This window comes from Sarcophilus harrisii, chromosome 2 (genome assembly GCF_902635505.1).
Source record: "Sarcophilus harrisii chromosome 2, mSarHar1.11, whole genome shotgun sequence".
Taxonomy (NCBI): domain Eukaryota; kingdom Metazoa; phylum Chordata; class Mammalia; order Dasyuromorphia; family Dasyuridae; genus Sarcophilus; species Sarcophilus harrisii.
In genome coordinates this window covers 491304915-491327447 of record NC_045427.1, presented here as the reverse complement: position 1 = coordinate 491327447, position 22533 = coordinate 491304915, and the positions used below count along the sequence as shown (strand labels likewise).

General features: G+C 32.6%; 1 non-coding gene across 4 annotated transcripts in view; it reads left to right on the top strand.

Annotated features, from left to right (window-relative positions):
- LOC105749164 overlaps window positions 1-22533 on the top strand; it is a 33282-nt gene extending 10749 nt beyond the window's left edge. For all 4 annotated transcript variants that reach the window (XR_001120387.2, XR_001120384.2, XR_001120385.2 and 1 more), the window contains 4 exons: window positions 19995-20122; window positions 21513-21620; window positions 21909-22016; window positions 22208-22533. This is a non-coding gene — a transcript (uncharacterized LOC105749164). The remainder of the gene's footprint in view (window positions 1-19994; window positions 20123-21512; window positions 21621-21908; window positions 22017-22207) is intronic.

Here is a 22533-nt window from a genome sequence, read left to right as displayed (position 1 = left end):
TTTGGAAAAACCTGAAACCTCAGGGGTTTCTATACATGTACATCTAACAAGATTTTTAAAGAGTATTTTTATTGTTTTTCTACTTGATTCATTTCCATATTTAGTTAATATAATCTTAAATTGTAAAAAATTCAATAATAATTTTTGAAGTGAAAAGAGTGGTAAGCATATTTGATTAATAGAGAGATGGTCAAATTTGTCTTTTTTTCTGGCTCACTGAACATCCCCTTCTAGTTAGTATACTAAGTCTATAATTAACTAGTATAAAGAAACAATAGCAGAATGTTAGTTTGAGAAGGGAAAACTTGGCTATTTACAGACTGTCCTATAGATAAAGAAAACTTAACAGTTTTTTGTATCTCATAAATTAATTAAAAGTTACATCCTGAGACTATGTGCTAAATCAAAACAAAAGCTAACTAGGCCTTAGTGTAAGGGCCCTTTGATTTTGCTAACTGCCTGTGATTTGTAAGCCTCAGATAAATTCTAGATGTCCACAATAAGACAGATACACTAATAATTTTGAGTTTATGTGGGTATATTAATGAACTAACTTCATGATAGTATGGACAAGAATTAAGTTGTCTTCCAACAAAATTGTATCAAAATAAAATGCTCCAATTCTGCCCCAAGACCTTTTCCATCTCCATCTGGATGCCTATTGCCTGAATGCACCTAGTCCATCCAACCACAGTTATATAAGTGTTGCTTTGTCCCTGTCCCTTCCCCATTCTCTTTCTCAACTGTGGGCATCCTTCTATCTACCCCATCCTTGTCCCCACACCATCTGTACCATTAAGCCACTTTCCTTTAAACTTTCTCTGCCTTATTAAAGCATGATTTAAATATTACTTCCCCTTGCCATCATTGTCTTTTTCGGTGGGTATCCAAAGAACCAGGCTTATCTGTACTTACTCAATCCAGAGGTACCTTCTCATGGTTCTATTCCTTTATTCAAATACTAATTGCATGAATATTAACAATTCACATTTCAAGTTGCATTAACAATTAAGTATATGAAGTCAGGATGGCAGGGTGAGAATTTGGCAGCTTTGTCTCAGCTTTCCTAAAATCATTTCCACAATAATCCTAAAAGTGTGCAAAACTGAATTCTGAATGGTAAAGCCAAGAAAAAGTCAGAGTGAGTCATTTTCAGTCTTGGGCACCCTAAAACAATAGAGAACTCTCCAGACATCATATTTCAAAAAACTGATATCTTAGAACCAGAGGCAAAGTAGAAATGGAAAGAATCCACTATTCATCTTCTGAAAGAAATCCCAAAATGAAAATTTCTAGGAATATTATAAGCAAAATTCAGAGTGCTTAGATCAAATAGAAAATATTTCAAGAATCTATAAAAAATAATTTAAATATGTAGTTAGGATCATACAAGATTTAACATTTGCCAATATAAAAGTGGAGAAGGTTTAGAATACCATATTCCAGAAAACAAAGAAAGTAGGATTATATCTAAAAATAACTTAGTTAGTGAAATTGAATATAATTATACAGGGGAAATTATATATATATTTAATAAAATTAGGGATTTTCAAGCATTCCTGATGAAAGACCAGAGCTAACATTCAAACATAAAATGTAAAAAAAACATAAAAAATTAAGCATGAGTGAAAGAGATATCATAAAAGACTATACAAGGATAAACCAACAATAGCTAATAAATAAAATCAGGATTTGTACTATAAAAATACTAAAATAGATAACCATTGATCGGTTTGACTTTTTTTTAAAAAAGAAAACCAAATAGTTGCTGAGACCAAAAATGAAAAGAGTAAATGTCCATTTAGTGAAAACAAAATAAAAGCAATTATCAAGGGCTCTCTTGACTAACTATATTCCAATAAAAGTGACAATCTAAATCAAATGGATGAACAAAAATATGAATAAATAATAATGAATAAAAATACAAATTGCCCAGATTGACAGAAGAGAAAATACTTAAGTAGCACTAACTTAGAAAGAGAAATTTAACGGGTCATAAATAAGCTTTCAAAGAAAAAAATCCCCGTGACTGGGTGGATTTGCAAATAAATTCTGAACATTTAAGGAACAATTAACTTCAATAGTATATAGGCTGTCTGAAAAAAAAAAAAGGTAAAAAGAGTCATACTAAAATTATTCTATAACACAAATGTGGTTTTGATACCTACACCAGGGAAAGCAAAAAACAGAGGAAGAAAAACATAGACCAATTTCTCTAATAAATAGAGTCCATGAGAAAATAAGTGAGAAAATGACCCTATATCCTTGGCCACCTATGTGTAGGATTGTGACTACAATGCCCATTATTTCTACATCTACTATTTTGCCACTCCCCCATCACCACAGGACATCAAGGTAGATAAAATAATAAAATAGAAAGGTAATAGTAAAATAATAACATGGTCAAATAACTAGTCAAAGAGATGCAGACCAATTATAGACCAACATCTCACATCATATAACAAGTTAATATCAAGTGCGTACTAGATTTAAACATAAAAGGTGATACCAAATTAGGAGAGCATGGAATAGTTTACATGTCAGATATATGGATAAGGGAAGACTTTAGGACCAAACAAGACATGGAAAGCATTACAAAATGTTTTTACTACTTTTTTCTTTTTTCTGGTTATACATGTACATTGATTTTTTTAAAAATACACATTTCTTTATACATCATGTTGAAAGAAAAATCAGAACAAAAGGGAAAAACTAAAAGAGGAAAAAAAACAGAAGAAAAAAGGGAAAAAAGTGAACATGACACATGTTGATTTATATTTATTCTTCTTAGTTCTTTCTCTGGATGCAGATGGCATTTTCTATCCAAACTTTGTTGGGATTATTTTGGATCACTGAATCACTGAGAACCAAGTCTTTCCTAGTTTATCATTGTAAAATCTTGCTGTTATTGTGTACACTATATAACTTGTTCTACTTCATAAGTTTGTGTAAATCTTTCCAGGGCTTTCTGGAATCAGCTTGTTCATCATTTTTATAAAACAATAACATTCCATCACTTTCATATATCATAACTTATTCAGCCATTCCCCAATTGATGGGCATCCACTTATTTTCCAATTCTTTGCCACCACAAAAAGGGCTGCTACAAACAATTTTGTACATGTGGGTTCTTTTTCCTTTTTTTGAAGTGTTTGGGATACAGACTTAGTACTGATATTGATGGATCAATGGGTGTACACAGTTTGGTTTCCCTTTGGGTATATTTCCAAATCGCTCCCTAGAATAGTTAGATCAGTTCACAACTCCACCAACAGGGCATTAGTGTCCCAGTTTTCTCATATCTTCTCCAACATTTATTGCTTTCCTTTTTTTGTCATATTGGCAAATCTGATAGGTGTCTAATCTAATTAATTTGCATTTTTCTAATCAAAAGTGATTTAGAAAACTTCATATGCCTATGAAAACTGCATGTTCATATCTTTTTACTATTTATCAATGAGCGATGGAAAATATTCTTATATTTTCAACTCAATTTTCTATATATTTGACAAATGAAGCCTTTATCAGAGACACTTGTTATAAAGATTGTTTCCTGTTTTCCTCCTAATCTTGGTTGCATTGGTTTTGTTTGTACAAAAGCTTTTAAATTTAATTTAACCAAAATTATATTTTTTGCATTTTTTCATGCTCTCTATCTCTTATTTGGTTATAAAATTTTCTCCTTTCTGTAGATTTGACAGTAGACTACTTCTTGTTCTGTTAATTTGCTTGTGTTATCATTCTTTATGTCTAAATCATGCACCCATTTTGGTTTTATTTTGTTATATGATCTAAGCTGTTGGTCTATACCTGATTTGTACCTTATTGTTTACCAGTTTCCCCAGAAGGTTTTGTCAAATAATGAGTTCTATACTCAAAGCTGGAGTCTTTGGTTTATCAAACACCAAATTACTAAGGTCATTTATTATTGTTTCTGGTATACTCAGTATATCCCACTGATCTTACTCTATCTCTTAGCCAGTACCAATTAATTTTGATGATTACTACTTTGTAGTATAATTTAAGATCTGGTTTTGCTAAGCCACCTTCTTTATAATTTTTTCATTAATTCTCTTGATATTCTTGATCTTTTAATTTTTCCAGATAAATTCTGTTGTTAATTTGTTTAGTTTTATTAGATAGTTTTTTTGGTAGTGTGATTGGTATTGCACCAAACAAGTAAAATAGTTTAGGCAGAAATGTCATATTTATTATATTGGTTCAGCCTGCCCATGAGCAATTGATATTTTCCTATTGTTTAGATATGACTTTGTTTGTGTAAAAAAAACATTTGTAATTGTGTTCATATAATGCCTAGGTTTGTCTTGGCAGGCAGCTTCTCAAATGTTTTATATTTTCTATTGTTATTTTAAATAAAACTTGTCTTTCTATCTCTTGCTGCTGGGTTTTGTTGGTTATATAAAGAAATGCTGATGATTTATGTGGATTTATTTTATATCTTGCAACTCTGCAAAAGTTACTATTTTAAGTAACATTTTAGTTGATGTTACCATCATATTATTAGCAAATAATGATAGTTATTCTATTCCAATGCCTTCAGTTTCTTTTATGGGTATTGTTGCTTCCCCCCCTCTCCCCCCCCCCTCCCCGATCTTATTGGGAAGGCTTCTAGCTTAGTCTCATTATAGTTAATGCTTGTTGATGGTTTTGGACGGATACTGCTAATCAGTTTAAGGAATACTCTCTTAATTCCTATGCTCTGTAATGTTTTTAATAGTAATGGGTGCTATATTTTGTCAAAAGCAATTTAGATAATCATATGATTTCTTTTCATGTTGTCATTGATACAGTTAATTATGTTGATGATCTTCCTAATATTGAATCAACCTGGCTTGTATAAATCTCACCTGATCATATAATCTTGTGCCAAATTGCTGTAATCATATTGCTAGTATTTTGTTCAAGATTTTTGCATATTCATCAGGACAATTGTTTTATAATGTCCTTTCTCCATTTTATCTCTTCCTGGTTTAGGTAGGTATGCACCATATTTTTGTCATAAAAGGGGTTTGGTAGAATTTCTTCTTTGCATATTTTTCCAAATACTTTATATAGTTTTAGAATTGTTCTTTACATTTTTGGTAGAATTTACTCATAAACTCCTGGCTCTGGGAATTTTTTTGAAGGAGTTAGTTAATGGTGTTTTAAATTTTTTTTCTAAAATGGGATTTTTTAGGATTTGTTTCCTGATGTGTTAAACTAGATAAATTATGTATTTGTATTTATTGATTACATTCATATTATCAGATTTATTAGCATATAAATTGGGCAAAATGTTTCCTAATGATTGCTTTACGTTTTTCTTCATTGGTGGTGGTTAATTTTTTTGTGCTAGATATTTGGTTTTCTTCTTTCTCTTTTTAAATCAAATTAACCAATGGCTTATGTATCTTACTGGTTTTTTCCCCCCAAAAAAACCAATGCCTAGGTTTATTTATTAGCTCAATAGTGTAGGATTTTTTTTTAAACTTTTAGCTACCATAATCCCATCTTTGATTTTCAGGATTTATAATTTGGTGCTCAATTGAGAAGTTATAACTTGTGCAATTCTGCTTTTCAAAGAATTCTCTTCGGTGCAGTTTTGTGCCTATTTTATTATTTGGCCTATTGTGTTTTTGTAAGGTTTTATTTTCTTTAGTATTTTTATGTGTGCTTTCTTTAGCCTTCTTTTATATGTTATTCTTTTTAAATGATTTTTCTTTCATTACTCATTTCTTTCCTCAGTTTTCCCTTTATTTTTCTTATTTGATTTTTAAAATCATTTTTGATCTTTTCTAGGACTTTTTTTTTGAACTGACACCAGTTCACATTTTTCTTTAAGGTTTTCAGTGTAACAGTTTTAACTTTGTTGTCTTCTGCTGAGTTTGTATTTTTATCTTCCCTGTCACTACAGTAACTTTCTGTGGTCATGTTCTTTTTTGGTTATTTGCTCATTTCCCTAGCCAATTCCTTGCCTTTTAATTTTATGTTAAATTTGGGCTCTGCTGCTGGGAAGCAGGGGGCATTATCTTAAGCTTTAGCTTTTTTTTGCACAGTTATTTTCAGAGATAATTCTGGGTGTCTGTAAGTTTTTAATTCTTTCAATGTGGTATAAATTTGGGAGAGTGTTTACACTCTCTTAGCCTGTTCATAGATCTGTGAGTGACCATAAACTCCTTTCTGGATCTATGACCAGAAATCCTACTCCCCTGAGACCACAAACTCTAGTGTCCTAGTAATGTTATTCACTCTATGATTGTGAACTAGGACTGTGATTAATTCATACAAGGGCAATGCAATAAAGTCCTGGACCCTGTGCATGAAAAGTGTTCCTTGTAATCTCCTTCTGGCTAGATGCCTAACTCCTTTATTATCTATAGGATGAGAGCTCTAGAAGCCATTGCTGATGATTCAGTTGACCCTAGTATCTGCTGCTATCTCTCATCCCAATGTGATAGAGCTTTTCTGTCATGTGAAGAAAGGCTGGTGGGTGTTTATGGCATGATGCAGCGGGCCATTAGATGGAGTTGGATTACCACAAAATGAGCAGAGGAAAGTGGTGAACTAGGGTGAAGCTATTTCGTTTATAAGGGATTTACCATGATGTAAAGATTTGCAGGAAATGGGGAAACGAGGTGAGGAGAAGAAAAAACACTGAACTCTATGTTTTAGGCAGAAATCTGCTAAAGAAGAATTTACTAATTAAATTTAATTCTATGCATTTCTTAGAGGTGACATTCAAAAAAAAAAGGAACAAAAATGAATTCTGCCTTTGAAAATTCCTCTAAGAGCCATTTTTTTAGTATTATCAAACAAAAATGATATTGTACATTAGAATAAAACATAATTATAAATTTGGGCTGATAATTCCATGTCAGTTTTGATTCATCATACAGAATAATAGAAACTTAAAATCTTGGCACATCCTAGAGAAAGGGAGTAAAGGACAAGTGTGGAGATAAACAATGACTTTAGATTAAAATGGAATCATTAAGTCTAATTACCAATAAAATTCATTTTCTAAGAGTTTAGAATTTCTCCTCAGTTTCACTCAGTTTTCTCTTCTAAATATAGTTAGATCTTTGGTAACGGGTTTAAAGGTATTTTTAGTGCAGGACATTGTTTTCCTAAAAGTTTGATTAATTACAGATAAGGTTTTCTTTATTCAGGTAGAACTAGAAAGGAATTCAGATTGGCATATTGAGGGGGGGAAAAGATTTCTTAATATTCCTCAAAGGAAGAAAAGTGCTTAATGTACTTTCACTGGTTGGCTGAATAACATTTGTTCTTATAATACAAAGTGGTACTCCTTTGAAGTAAGGCACTGAGTTAAACCAGGCTATGCTTTTTGCTTCTGATCTCTTTGGATCCTATTTTAGAAACAACCAATATATATGATATAGTATTGTGTAACATATATTTCTATATACACACAGGGAAAGGTAAAAATAAATAAATATCATAGAAAGTAAAGATGCTGACATATTGACACAAACCAAATGGAAAATATGGTTGAATGTATCTACAGATTTTCAGAAAGATATCTACTGTATGAAGTTCAATACACGTCTTCTGTTTTGTGCCCAGTTCTTTAACTGTGGGCATATTTAATATAATTAAGTTTCTATTTTGAAAGCTATCAAGGTTTTTTGGAGGGGTACCTTGAGGTTACATCTCCTTAATTTGAAAGCTTAGAGGTCACTCACAGATTGGATATACTTCTGATTGGCAGAGAACCCAGTTTCATAAACTTTGGTTTGTGACCCCATATGGGTCTTATAACTGAATGTAAGAAGTTGTTAAATTATGATTTAGTATCAGTAAATGTTTGATTTGCAAACCTATTTTAATATATATATGGGTTATATATATATATATATATATAGGTTTACATAAACATTTCTTGGTTAAAAAAGTGTTGCAAGTGAAAAAATGTAAGAAGCTCTGACATAGAAGATTTGAACCACTCTCTTTTCAATCTAGATGAGTTCAGCCTTTCTTAGGAAGCCTGGTGACTTCATGTTTGCCATGTTAATGCTGGATTTAGTATAGACACTAGGTTGACATTAGCTCTACTACAATTCATAATCCACAAACTCAAGCAATATATCAGCCTCAGACTTCTCTGGTAGCAAGAATTACAAGTCAGTCAAGACACCTGGATTTTGTCATTAATTAAAACACTGCCTACTCTTCATCACTCATATACTTTCTTTAATTTTATTTTTTTAATTTAGATTAATTTTTAAATTTTCTTATACATTATATATATATATATAAATTTCAATCATCTTTTATTTTTTGAATTATATATAAAGATAGATTTCAAGAGCCATTTTTATAATATAATGAGTTCCAACTTTTTTTCTCCCTCCTTCCTTTATTTCCCCTTCCTTCCCAAGAAACAAACAATCTGATATAGGCTATACATGTACAATCATTTTAAACATATTTCCATATTAGTCATTTATGAAAGAAAAATTAGAAAAAGGGGAAAACTATGTTTCTTCTAATATTTAATTCACACAATTTTTAATAGTATTTTCTTTTTCCAAATACGTGTAAAGATAGCTTCCAACATTCATTTTTGTAAAACCTTGTGTTCCAAATTTTTCTTTCTTCCTTTCTTACCTCTCCCTCCCCAAGACAACAAGCAATCCTGACAAAAGCTGAATATGAGCAATTTTTTAAAATATATTTCCATATTTTTCATGTGTTAGGAAAGTCAGATCAAAAGGGAAAAAATCCCACAAGGAAAATAACACAAGCAAACAAATTATACAACAAAAAAAGTAAAAATATTATGCTTTGATATACATTCAGGCTCCATAATTCTCTCTCTGGATGCACATGGTATTTTGCATCCAACTTTTTTGGAATAGCCTTGAATCAAGTACATCACAGTTGATTATCAGGCAATCTCATTGATACTTTGTACAATGTTCACTTGGTTCTGCTCACTTCACTTAGCACCAGTTCATGTAAGTCTTTTGAGATTTTTCTGAAATCAGCCTGCTCATCATTTCTTATAGAACGATAATATTCATTACATTTATATATCACACCTTATTCAACGATTTTCCAACTGACGGGCATCCACTCAATTTCCTGTTCCTTGCCACTACAAAAAGGGCTGCTACAAACATTTTTGCAGATGTGGGTCTTTTTTTTTTTTATCTCTTTTATGATCCCTTTGGGATACAGACTCAATACAGACACTGTTGGATCAAAGGGTATGCATAGTTTTATGACTTTCTGGGCATAGTTCCAAATTGCTCTCCAGAATGTTTAAATCATTTCACAACTTCACCAACAATGCATTGGTATCACAGTCTTGCCACACCCCCTCCAATATTTATCATTATCTTTTCCTGTCATCTTAGCCAGTCTGAAAGGTGAATTCATACATTTTCTTTTATGGCCATACATTCTTACCAGAATAACCCTCTACTTTTCTTCATATTTCCCTCTCATCTTTCTTCCTGTGTGCCTCTTCTCATGTTTTTGGGATTATATTTTCTCACTCATATTTAGCATTTCACAATTTTCCTCTGTTTTCCTCTTATGAAATATTTCCTTCCAAAACTTAGGACCCTACCATACTTTTACTCATACACTTATTTCTATGCTTCCTTCTTAAATATATTTCTTCATATTTATATGTCTTATGGATGTCTTAAAAATTGACTCTTAGATATTTTATTGATTTCGTTATTATTTTGAATGAGATATCCATTTCTATTATTTCTTTCTGGATTTCCATTTCTATTATCTCTTCCTGGATTTTCTTAGTGATATATGTAAGGGTTTTTAATCTAAGATTAATTAAATTTTTAAATATTTTTGATAATTATATTTTAATGTTTTTGTTTCCTTTATAATCTTATATATTTTATTTTTTGCATTTAAAAGCATTATTCACACACATACATACACACACACACACACACACACACACACACACACACGCACACACACACAGAATACCTGATAGTAACTAGAAAGGGAAAGGTGATAGATATGAAGATCATATATGAGGTAGCATGACATCTAGAACTAATAACAGCTAACATTTATGTAGCACTTTAAGATGGCAATGTGTTTTCTCATTTAAGATTCACATAACTCTGGGAGATAGATTCTATTAATCTATCTACATAAAGTTTTTCCTGATTTTTCCCAATTGTTAGTATTCCCTCCCCATTTTGTATTTCTTTTTGATGTAACTTATATATACTTATATTATATACCTTGATGAAATGAATATAAGCTCCTTGAGGACAGGGAGTATTTAGTTTTTTTCTTCATATCTCTAGATCTGAGAACATTTATGCCCTTAAAATGTTTTTTGAGATATTGACTGACATTTTTCCATACTTCTTTGATGTATTCATATAACTATATGACATAATAATATTACACTACTGGACTAAGTACAAATTCTGTTTCTGTTATTTATGACAAATATATCCTATTATCTGCTGTAGATCAAAGTTTCATCATCTGTCAAGTGATTGGAATTGGACTAACTAATATTATCTCAGTTTCCTTTCAGCTCTGAATTCTGCCATCCTATATTGATATATTACAATTTGTTCAATTATTCCCTAACTATTTAATATAAAGGCTGTTTCCAATTATCTGGAAATAAACTTTCAACATAGAAAGATCTAACAGATAGAAGTCTTAATGTAATTATGCACAATTGTATGTAAATATACATATAAAGGTTCAGTTCCAGACAAGTTTCATTTCACATCCTACTCATCTCCCTTCCAGCATCTAGATGATATTATTGTCTCATTTCCCTCCCACATCCCCTCCAACATTTGTCATTTTCCTTTTCTGTCATGTTAAACAATCTAATAGGTATAATGTAGTACCTCAGATTTGTTTTAATTTGCATTTCTTACTGAATAATGATTTAGAATGTTTTTCCATATGATAGACAACTTTCATTTCTTCTTCTGAAAACTACCTTTACATGTCCTTTGATCATTTATCAATTGGGTTATGGCTCTTAATTTTTTTATAAATTTGATTCAATTATTTATATATTTAAGAAATGATGTCTTTATTAGAGAAACTTCTGTAAATTTTTTATATTACTTCCTTTTTAGCAAAAGGAACTATCTGCAAAATGATGATTCTTTTAAACAAAATGTTATTTCCCTGGTTTTTCTTTTAATTAGGTCTTTTTTTTTTTTTGCATTGATTTGTCTGATATAATGACTGCTATTCCTGCTTTTTTTTTTTTTAGTTCAGCTAAAACATTATATTATGCTTCAGGTCCTTATTTTAACTACATGTCTTTCTGTTTCAAGTGTTTTTTGTAAACAACATATTGTTGGATTCTAGTTATTCATTTATTTTACTATCTACTATTTTATGAGTGAGTTCATCCCATTCTTATTCATAGTTATGATTAATGTGTATATTTCTTTAATTCATTTTCTTTTGTTTATTCTTCCTTCTCTTTTTTTATCCTGTTCCTTCTTAAAAGTCTGTTTTACTTTTGACCACTGCTTCTTTTCAACTGCCCACTCTTTTATTTTTTCCACTCTCCATTTTGTATCTCTTTTTCTTACTGGATAAAATAGATTTCTCTACCCAATTGAATTTGTACATATATTCTTTCTTCTTTGAACCAATTTCAATGAGAGTGAGCTTCTAGCATTGCCCACCACCTTTCTTATTTTTCCCTCCATTGTAAAAGTTATTCCTTATGAATCTCATACATGTGAGTAAAATTTTCCTCATATAAATTCCATTTTCCAAATTTATCATTTTTTTCATCCCTTTACTTTTTTAGGTCATCTCAACAAAATCAAGTTAGACCCATTCCTCAGTCTATATAGATTCCTTCTAATTTCCACAATAATGATGCCATTCTCTAGATATTCTGTGCATAATCTTTACATATAGGAAAGTAGACAACTTAACTTTCCTGAGTCCTTTATGATTTCTCTTTTATATTTACCTTTTAAGTAAATCTCTTGAATCCTGTGTTTGAATATCAGATTTTCTATTTAGTTTCAGTCTTTCTATCAGGAGTGCTTAAAAGTTCTCTATTTCATTAAATATACATTTTCCCCTGATGGATTAAAATCCATTTTTAGGTAGGTTATTCTTCCTTATGATAATAGTCCCTTTGCCTTTCAGAATATAATAATCCAAGCTCTCTGCTTTATATAGAAGTTATTAAATCTTATGTGATTTTGACTGTGGCTTCATAATATCAATTTTTTTTCTGGCTGCTTGGAATATTTACACCTTGACTTATGAATTGTGTAATTTGGCAATTTTCCTCAGTTTTTTTTTTAATTTTTGGATCTCTTTTGGGAGGTTATTGATGGATTCTTTCCATTTCTATTTTATTTTCAAGATCTAAGGTATCTGGATAGTTTTCTCTATAATTTCTTAAAATAATATGTCAGATTCTTGTTTTAATTTTAACTTTAAGGTAGAACAATACTTCTTAAATTATCTCTCTTCAATCTATTTTCCAGATGGAACTGGCCTGAATCATCTCATTGTTGAAGAGAGCCATGTCCATCAAAATTGATCATCATATAATTTTGCTGTTGCCATGTACGATGAACTCCTAGTTCTACTCACTTCACTTAGTATCAGGTCATGTAAGTCTCTCCAGGCCTCTCTGAAATCATCCTGTTGATCATTTCTTATAGAACAATATTCTATAACATTCATATACCATAACATATTCAATCATTCTCTAATGATCTCAGTTTCCAGTTTCTTGCCACTACGAAAAAGGTTGCCACAATATTTTTGCACATGTGGGACCTTTTACCCCCTTTAAGATCTCTTTGGGATATAAGCCCCATAGTAACACTGCTGTGTTAAAGGGTATGCACAGTTTGATAACTTTTTATGCATAGTTCCAAATTGTTCTCCAGAATGGTTGGATTCATTCACAGTTCCACCAACAATGTATCAATGTCCTAGTTTTCCCGCATCCCCTTCAACTCCATCGTTATCTTTTCTTGTCATCTTAACCAATCTGAGAATTTTTTAGTGGTACTTTAGAGTTGTCTTAATTTACATTTCTGTGGTCAATAGTAACTTAGAGCACCTTTTTATATGATTAGAAATAGTTTCAATTTCTTCATCTGAAAATTGTTTATTCATGTCCTTTGAGTATTTATCAATTCCTGATATTTCCTTGGTTCTACCACTACAAAATTTTGAGGCATTATTTGAAAGTTATTTGAAGGAAAATATTGGGAAGATTCAGCTGGATTGAGCCTCTAATCTACCATCTTGGCTTTAATTTTCTAAGTCCAAGTCATATAACTATATAGGACTAAAATCTCTTATTTTACAGCAAGAAAAAGGAGAAGCCAAAAACTTCTGCTCACTGACTTTTTTCAATCTCTAACTGGGTATGGTGTCTCTTGTCTTAATTATAGACCAAAACATCACCAATCTACCTTTATCAGAGAGAATGTTTAGCTATTATACTTTAATAGAAGGGAGTAGAGAGTTTCATATGATCCCCAAAGAGCTAAAGTTAAGCGTATAATGGAATCAATCTCAATGAACACTGATAGTCCTAAGATATATGTTAGATGTGTATTTATCAAAACCATAATTTTCATCTTTTTATTGATACAGCTTTCCTAAAGGACTTGAAGCTCACACTGATACAGATTGACCAAATACAAGTAGTTTTTCCTAATCAGGACATAGAAACCTGGACTGGTTTGTCAGAATATATGTTCCAAATATTTCATAAAAGGACAATTGTAACATTTTCACTGACACTACTATATACAGATTTTATGAATTCAGGGAAGAAGGACCCTTTGTGCAGTGCAGGAGAAAGAATGGTGAATTTGGGGGTTAAAAAAGACACAGGTTCAAATATTTGCTTTGCTATTTACTACCTGTGTGACTTTAACAAGTCCCTTTATCTCTTTATGTTTCAGTTTCCTTATTTATAAAGCATATTTAATGTAAAATATAAAATCAGAATAAATGGACTTTAATGTCCCATCCAGTTATAAATTTATGATCTTAAGAAAGTTTGATGGGACAAGAATTAATTCCCTCATGCTTTGGGATTTCCTCTAACATTAACTTTAGCTTTGTGTCTTGACATACATCCAATAAACTTTTTCTGTATTGTCTTAAGTGCATCCATCATCATGCATCCCATGTCTAATGTTAGCAGTCTTATGATTTTTAAAAAGAAATAAAGAAATGAATTGGCATGTTAAGGAATATACTCTCAATGATAGCAAATTCTTATTCTTAGAGGAAAACTTAGGTTTTTATTTCCTTTCAGATCCTCTTGGGAACTTAGCTAATCAGCAGCATTCTGTGGCAATTTAGGATAGTTAAAAAAGAATTTCATATGACAGGAAGTGGGGGAGAAAAAGGAATATCAACCAAGGGAGAAAAGAGGAGTATTTGGAATGAAAGTAGCAGGATTTATTATTGAAATAAAACAAAATTTTCTGTTCAAATCAGGAAAGGAGAAAAAAAAGGCCAAATACTTTCATAATTATGAAAGACCTTTTTAGATAAAGCTTCAGGGTTTCTTATCAAAGGACAGCAAATGGTTGTTACAATAGTGGATGAAAAAAATGTCTATTTTACTGGGTCCTTGCAAGGAAGTTAGAACTTTCTAATATTAGATTATTATGTGGTGGTGGATTTCTGTATTGTTACTATATTAAAATGTCCTTAAATTATTATGGTTCCTATTCCTCTCCTAAACTTTTCAATCTCTATCTCAGTTTATCAACTTTAACTTAAATTTTTCATTAAGTGTTATCAACTTTATGCTACAGAGATGTTGTCCTTATTCTTCCTTTATTGCTATGTTTTTCCAAAGAGAATAAACAGTTACCAATTATTTATCTGCACTGGTTTAATGATTTTATCCACCTTTATCAATCAAAGTCCTGTTCATAAATGAATCTTTCAAAATCTAATCCAAGTTTCAGATACCATGTGCCCATGTAGTACCCATACAAAGCCTAGCTCTTGGACCCTTATTATGGTGATTGGTCTGAAACAAAAAATATTTGATTAAATACCATAGCTAATAAGATGAAAGAAAAGATTTCCCATCGTATTATTTACCACATATGCATAAACTATACTTTCCCACATGTTACTGCATTACCAGTGGTGAAGGGCACATAAACAGAGAATGCTTATGATGAAGGAACTTAAGTGAAAGTTTGCACACTTATTATGGACATGTGCAGCCAATGTGAATTGATTGCCAAGGTAACCAGTGCCTTTAATGTAACTTAAAATATGATATCATCAGCTTGTTGGCTGCTGGTCTCTTCTAGGTATTATATCTCCATTCTCTGTGAATTTATCTCTACTGACCATTTTCTCTGGTCATATGTGTCTGCTATCATCTGCTGATTTTCAGTGATTTCAGCTTTTTAGAGCCATGTTGATTTTTGCTACCATCTCTTGAATTGTAATGGCAAGTTATACCCCCTTTAACACTTAAGAGATCAGTCAACAGCCCTAGCCGATCACTCAACTAAGATGGATACTTTTCTTAGATTAAGTTTAAATTTATGATTTTGCCTGCTTTTAATACATATCAGACTAACTTTTAATTGCTTTTCTCCTGTTGCCAACTTAATTTCTGTGTTCAAGACAACTTGGGACTTGAGTTTAGAAAATTCCTTTAACTCCATTTAAAACTTATTTTAAATGATTTATCCTGTAAAGCTTTATGGATATTGTGTTTGGCTCAGATGAAGAGATTTCCCCTTAATCTTAAAATCTTTATTGAATGGCATGCAAATGAATTAAAGGACTAGATTTATTGTTTTGTTAGTTTTTTTTAATAAATTATGTCTCCATATTTCTCTCAGATTGGAAGTTTAGCATCTACTCATCTACCCTTACGATTGCTAATTAACAAAGAAGCTTTGATTATTTTGGTTTCTTACTTTGGCTGGTTTGTTCCTTCTTAGGAATCCTGAGGACCTCTTGATTCTGGAATGTATCATTTTGGTGCCAGAATTAATATGGAAATCTGATTGGCTTTTGTCCAATTACAATTCAGTTTCCCCAAATTTAAATAATCCACCCTCCTCAGTCACCATGAGGTAGAATCATGGTATTAATCATGCCCTTAGTGGCAGAGATTACAGGAATGTATCACCACTATCAGTTGATATGATTTATTCTTAGAGTAAAAATGACACTTGAAAGATGAGAGCAGTTCCTAGCTTAGTATGCTGGAAGATTTGGACCTGGATGGAATTGGACAATGCAGAGTCAGGGTGAAACATGAAAAACTGGTTTAGTATTCTCATAAACTTTTCATATTTTCATGGTTTAAGTCTCAAACTCCTAGGAGACTACAACAGTAATTTTGTTACATGTGCTGCTTGTTTAAGTTTTTCTGTCCATGTCTTAGTCTTGTATGGATTAAGAAATTCTTTTATGTAAAAGCAATAAATAGTCATCTCATATGTGATCTAAATTTATAGTTCTACTTTTTCCTTAGGGAGACTCTAGATATAAACCAAACCTAAGCTTTCAGCAATTTTCCTCAAGGCTCTATGGTAGTAGTACAAAACTCCAAAGATTGTGAGAAAAAAAAGCTTGAACCTTTTTTTAGGTGGGCAGACTTTTCCATAAATGAACCTGCCCATATGTTTGCATAGCTCCAGAAATAAGAGAACTATTAGTTGAGAAGGAAAGAGTAGCATTCCACCTACTTAAGACTCCCCATTGGTTGATATTGTTTGATTAACCTGACATGCACACACATGTACACATACACATAATTACAATTTATAAATTCAATGCCGCAATGTATCATCAAGAACTAATTAAGACATTGTAAATTGAACTAATATATCTGAAAGAGTATAAGAGAAAGAAGTGATCAGGATCAGGGGAATTAAAGAAAGACTTTAATATCTGTTCTTCCTTAAGCTCAGAATGTGCTTTCAGAAGTAATTGGGATCAGGGCTCAGTCCATGGACAGAGCTTAATTCAACCTCCCAAATTATAGCAAATGGTCCCAATACAGTGACTTGGAAGCCAGCCCATTACAGCATGATCTGTTGCTTTTGGAAATGAGCCTTGAAGGAATAAGACAGTAAGTATCAACAGAGCATGACTGTCACTGGGAAACTGAGTAGTTGGGCAATTATTAACCAATTTAAGGCCTCCGTGGGCATGAGACATCTTGCTTGATGGTTTTAGTGGAAAAACCCAATTTTAGCGAGGGCTGTATTTATTTTAAAAACTCAGTTGAAGGAGAACTGGGGGACATTCATAAGAATAATCTTCCAGCTTGCTTGGCTGCTAGAGGAAGAGAGATAAGTGCTGTAAAGATGAGACTTCTGTTGTTTATTTTGAGTTTGTTCCTGTCTTGTACTTTTAAGGTTCAGACCACTGATACCGAGGAAGAATTTGATATGAGCAAGGTAGTCTAGGGCACATGACTGAGGGTGGGAATGTGAGGTTTACTAAATTAAAATGAGGCAAACTTGTATGTAAAAGTGTGAAGTGTATGAGCTTTTGCTAGCATTATAAAGGGTAAAGAACAAATTGAAGGTATGAACATGTCTGTAAGTATTTGTGTATATGTATATTATTTTACTAACTGGGTATTCAAATGAGTTTTTTTCTCATTGGAAAGAGTTTACTTGCAATACTGCATAACATAGTTTATTTACAATAACTCCAAATCTAATCTTTCATTCAATCATCCTAATGAACTGAACTTCAAGTGTTTTGGACCTTGAGTTTTCATTTGTATTTGTGTGTGTGTGTGTGTGTGTGTGTGTGTGTGTGTGTGTATGTGTTTGAGGTAGGTATATATTGTGATATAACAACATGTTTCCAATCTTTTGAAATGATTTCTAACACCAACAGTCTAAATCCATGTATTTTGGGTTCCCAGAGGATAATAGTGGCATAAAAAACCATGACTATTTACTTTTGGTTTACTATGAGATCAGAGGATTGGAAGAAAATAGAAAAGAGAGCAAAGTACTCAGTGCTAAGGCTTCTGATCGGATTATTTGTGGTAAATTTTAAAACTTTAGGAAATATTCTAAATAGTTCTATCAGTAGCTACTTAGGGAATAGAGAGTAATAAAGCAAATCAGATTCAATATGACTCAGCAGTTTCCTCTAAGAGGAAAGAGCTCCTCAGTTTTGGAGACATTTCCTTTTTTTCGCGCTAGTCTTAGCTATACCTACTGAGGCTCATGACGGAGCAATTCACTTTCCTCCTATAGGCCTCCATTCCCCCTCTTATTAGTGGAGGAGTTTTGGTTTTTAACAGTCTTTTTAAACTTAAAATGGAAGATATTTTTGTAACAATAACCATTGCAAATTGTCTTCCCCTCCATTCTACCCTTTGCAGGGATAATCAAAAGGTGGATACGGTCTGATGAAAGGACTCAATAAATCTTTGCTTATGATTACGAAAAACCACCTTGAGATCCCTGCTACTCAGCATGCCTATTGAATGAATAGTTCTGATTCTCTCTAATAGAAAGTTGACGTGCAAACTAATGTGATCAGGAACTTAAGAAATCACAGAGGCATCCTTATGAACACTAACTTTCATTAAATACTAGCAAGCTTATCCACAAAATGTGTATTCCTCTGCCTTTTCCACAAAGCACAATACTTTGCAAATAGTTATTGTTGATTGATCTTTGAAAGAAAGTTTCATGCTTGATAGAAAGCCATACAAAAACTAGATTTGATGCTGTTGTGCAATCATAGAAAGCCTGAACTGGAAAGACCCTTCATGAAGCATTTATGCCATCTCCTTCATTTTGTAGTTGAAATAACTGAAACCTGGAGAAGGGAAGTGACTTGTACAATTATTTATACAGAGAAGTTGGGAATTGTACCCAAATCTCCTGGTGCCATCTGTTGTTCTTTTTATTAATCCCAGTTTTTCAAAGATAATTATAGACTTTAGAGGACAGAGCTCTTCATTTTACAAATGACAATTTAAAATGATTTATAAAAAGTTATAGTACCTTGTGTATAGTAAGTACTTGATAAATAGGAACTAGTTGGTTGACTAACACAATGCTCCAAAAAATTGTAACAAAAAAAAGGAAGAAAGAAAAAAAAGAAAAAAAAAGTAATGGGAAGAGTTCGCTATTTGAACCAATGTTCTTTTTAACATAGCATCTCTCCAACAAATACCATTTTCTCCCTTCATTCCTCTTTATCCTGTAAGATTATAAATAGTATAATTAGAAATATTTATGCTCAGGGACAACTGTCCCTGGTAATAAGAAGTATGAAGTGCATTTAAGTCAGTATGTGTATCAGGACACCTTCCTCCAAATGGGAGAACAGAAATGATGCTGAAAAACAAATTAGTGGAAGAGGGAACAGTTAACATTATTATTCCTATATTACTGAAGTATTTCAAGTATGCTTTTCAAACTCAGAATCCAGGAAAAAAGGAGATTGCCTTTTCCTTTGGTTTTCTCTCTACTCCCTTGATCATATACTCTGACCAGACTTCCTCTCACTGCAGATGGAACACTTCCCTTGTCTCTGAACTCACTGAGTGAAGCCATTGTCATTCTGCTAATTCAGAGTGGGCCCAGCCATTTAGTAAAGGGGTTGCCAAGACTATTCCCCAGTTGGCATGAGCTTCTCCTGGACTCATTATCAGAAGCCCTTGGTAACTCTTCTAGGCTGCCTCCCTTGGTACAAGGAACATTGCACCTTTCCTTGGCCACTGTTTTCCCACTCAGCTCTCAGTTGACCCTTGGACCAGAGAGCCTATGAACACTCTTGTATTGGAGACCATAAAGGATAGAATCTTTTTATACCTAGCTAGAAGCTTTGTCTCCTCTTTTCATATTTATGTATTTAGTATTAGTAGGTCCAGGACACACCAAGCATTTTCTACTTTGTTGTGTTTTTCCCAGCTTGTCCTTTTCCCCATTCTTTTTTTCCTTTCCATTTACTAAATTATTTTTCCACAGCTTTCAGGACGCTGGTATCCCTTTCTCTTGGCTTCTACATATAAGGGTTGGGAAAGAAAAGACTTTGGAGCTTTACTGTACGAAATTAAAGTGACTATACATTATTTGATAATAAACTTCTCTATCAGGTAAGTGAGAGAGGAGGGGAAGCTCCTGGGTCACTGTGGGGAATCTACACAGGCTAATACAGGATTCAGGTGTGGAAATTCCTTTTCAAAGCTATAGGATAGTAATGGGACTAGAATAAGGAGACCCTAGAATGCTATAGAGACTTGTATTGGTAGAACTTAAAGCTTACAAGAAAAAGTGGAGGAGAACCATTGGAATCAAAAATATTTTCCTACCCATAATCCCCTAAGTAAGTCATGACAGCCACTTTTTAGATTTCATTTTTATTGAAAATAAAATTCAAGCAAAGTCTTCCACATGTTTCTAAGTTCCAGGATTTTTTCTTTCTAGGGAAAGAGAGGAATGTTACACAAGTACAATGGTTGCTTACAGAGTTGAAACTAATAAATACAAGTTCAAATGTATGTATCAATAAGAACACAATTCAATAGGAAATGACCATCTATCATCTCCTTGAAACTTGCAAATGATAGAGAAGGCCTCTCTATTTTTGGATGGTTCTACTTGTGAAAAAAGTGTTTCTTTACACATCTAAATATATCCTTCTGCAACTTTCCCCCATTTTTCCTCATTTGGCCTTTCTGTAGCTTTCCTTTAAAAAAAATTTGTTTTCAATAAACAAAAATATATTTCCTCTACTTCTCACCTTCTATTTTCAATTTGGAAAAAAAGAAGAAAATTGTAAATTTTGTAAATATGTACATTCAAGCAAAACTAATTCCTTTTGACTATGTCAGGAGCAACTCCTCCCCCTATCCCAGACCACCACCCTCACCAGCCTAGGCTAGTTTTTCCTTTTAAAGTACTGAAACCACCCTTTATGTTTAGTTATTCCAGTGAACTAAAGATGTGAGATGTTGAGTTCACTTTCTGAATACTAGAGTACAAAAACTACAGTCTTCCTCAGGCTGGAGTAATACTTCTGGTCACCCTACCACCAAGGAAAAGGAAGAATCAGGGAAACTATACCCAATTGAATCATTTCAGTATCCTTTCTCAATGTCCTTTCCATGGGACCTTCTTCTAATAGAATTTGAAAAAAACAAAAGACTTTATATGCTATTCCCCAACCCGAATTCTTCTCCAATCTAAACAACCTTAATTCCATTTATGAATCCTTATATGGCATTGATTTAAGTTCTCTAATGATTCTAGTCAATCTTTTCTTAACTTTATCATTGCTTCTTCTTAAAATGCACCATTCAGATATGACTGCAGAGCTCCAGATGTACAGGGGTCAGAAGAAACTGGACTATCACGCCTGTTGATGAAGAGTATCAGGCTAGAGAGGATTCTTTAGAGAAATACCAGTCATTGAATATTATTAGGAAGGGTTTGTCTCTCCTCCTCTTGGATTACCAAGTGAATTCTTATCTTACTCCTTTACAGACCCTGGTAGACATGAATTCCATGTAGAAGATGTTGATCCAGAAGATTACCTCCTGATTTCTACAACTAATCAATTTGATGAAATGCTCTTAGGGGTGGAGCTCTACAGTAAGTGTGTGTGTGTGTGTGTGTGTGTGTGTGTGTGTGTGTGTATTAATTTCAATTCTCAATCCTACTACTTACATTTTACCCTTCTTTTCAATGAATGGATGATCTTTTTTCCTGCACCACTGAGAATATTAAGGCCATCCAGGGAGAGACTCTGCATTTAACACTGTTTTCCTGAAATCCAGGGCAAAAACAAACAAACAAAAAAACCCCATTGTCTCAATGATAATTTCTGTTGAGGTTATAAATATGTTTTCATGAGTAACAGTTAATCCTCTTCAAATGCAGGCCGGCATAAAGATGGGACCTTGAATGAAATGATAAAAGATAGATTTGAGCAAATATGTGAATTATATGGGCTCACAAATGAAAATATCATTAACCTGACCACTACTGGTAAGTTTTTCTAGTATTTGTCTCTGATTACTGTGACAAGAAAGAGGATTCAATGTAAAAGAAGTAGTCACTGTTCAACTCTTATCCTCACATAATGTTTCAATTCTCTTTCATACAGAATGGGGACATCCTGAATGTTTGATATGGGCTGGAGTCTAAGAGCCAATCATGTGTTACTTTTATCTCCACAGATCGATGCTTCCTCAATAAAAAGTAGGAAAATTAGCATCAGCCTGTGACATCTAACTATGGATTATGTCCTAGCATCAGCATACCCTTTAGTTCTGAAATCCAGCTGTATAATTGGAAGACATCTTTGATTCAAGAAGGAAAGGCTGCATTTGGTTCCAAGAGCATTGTTGTACTAGCTTCACATCTTGTACCTCCCCTTTCTTATTATCTGTGTGATGTTGGATAAGTTATTTAACCACTTTTTTTGTGCCAGTTTCCTCATTTATAAAATGGTGATAATAAGAACTTTCTCTATGGGAGTTGCTAATAAAAAAATTCAAGTTTA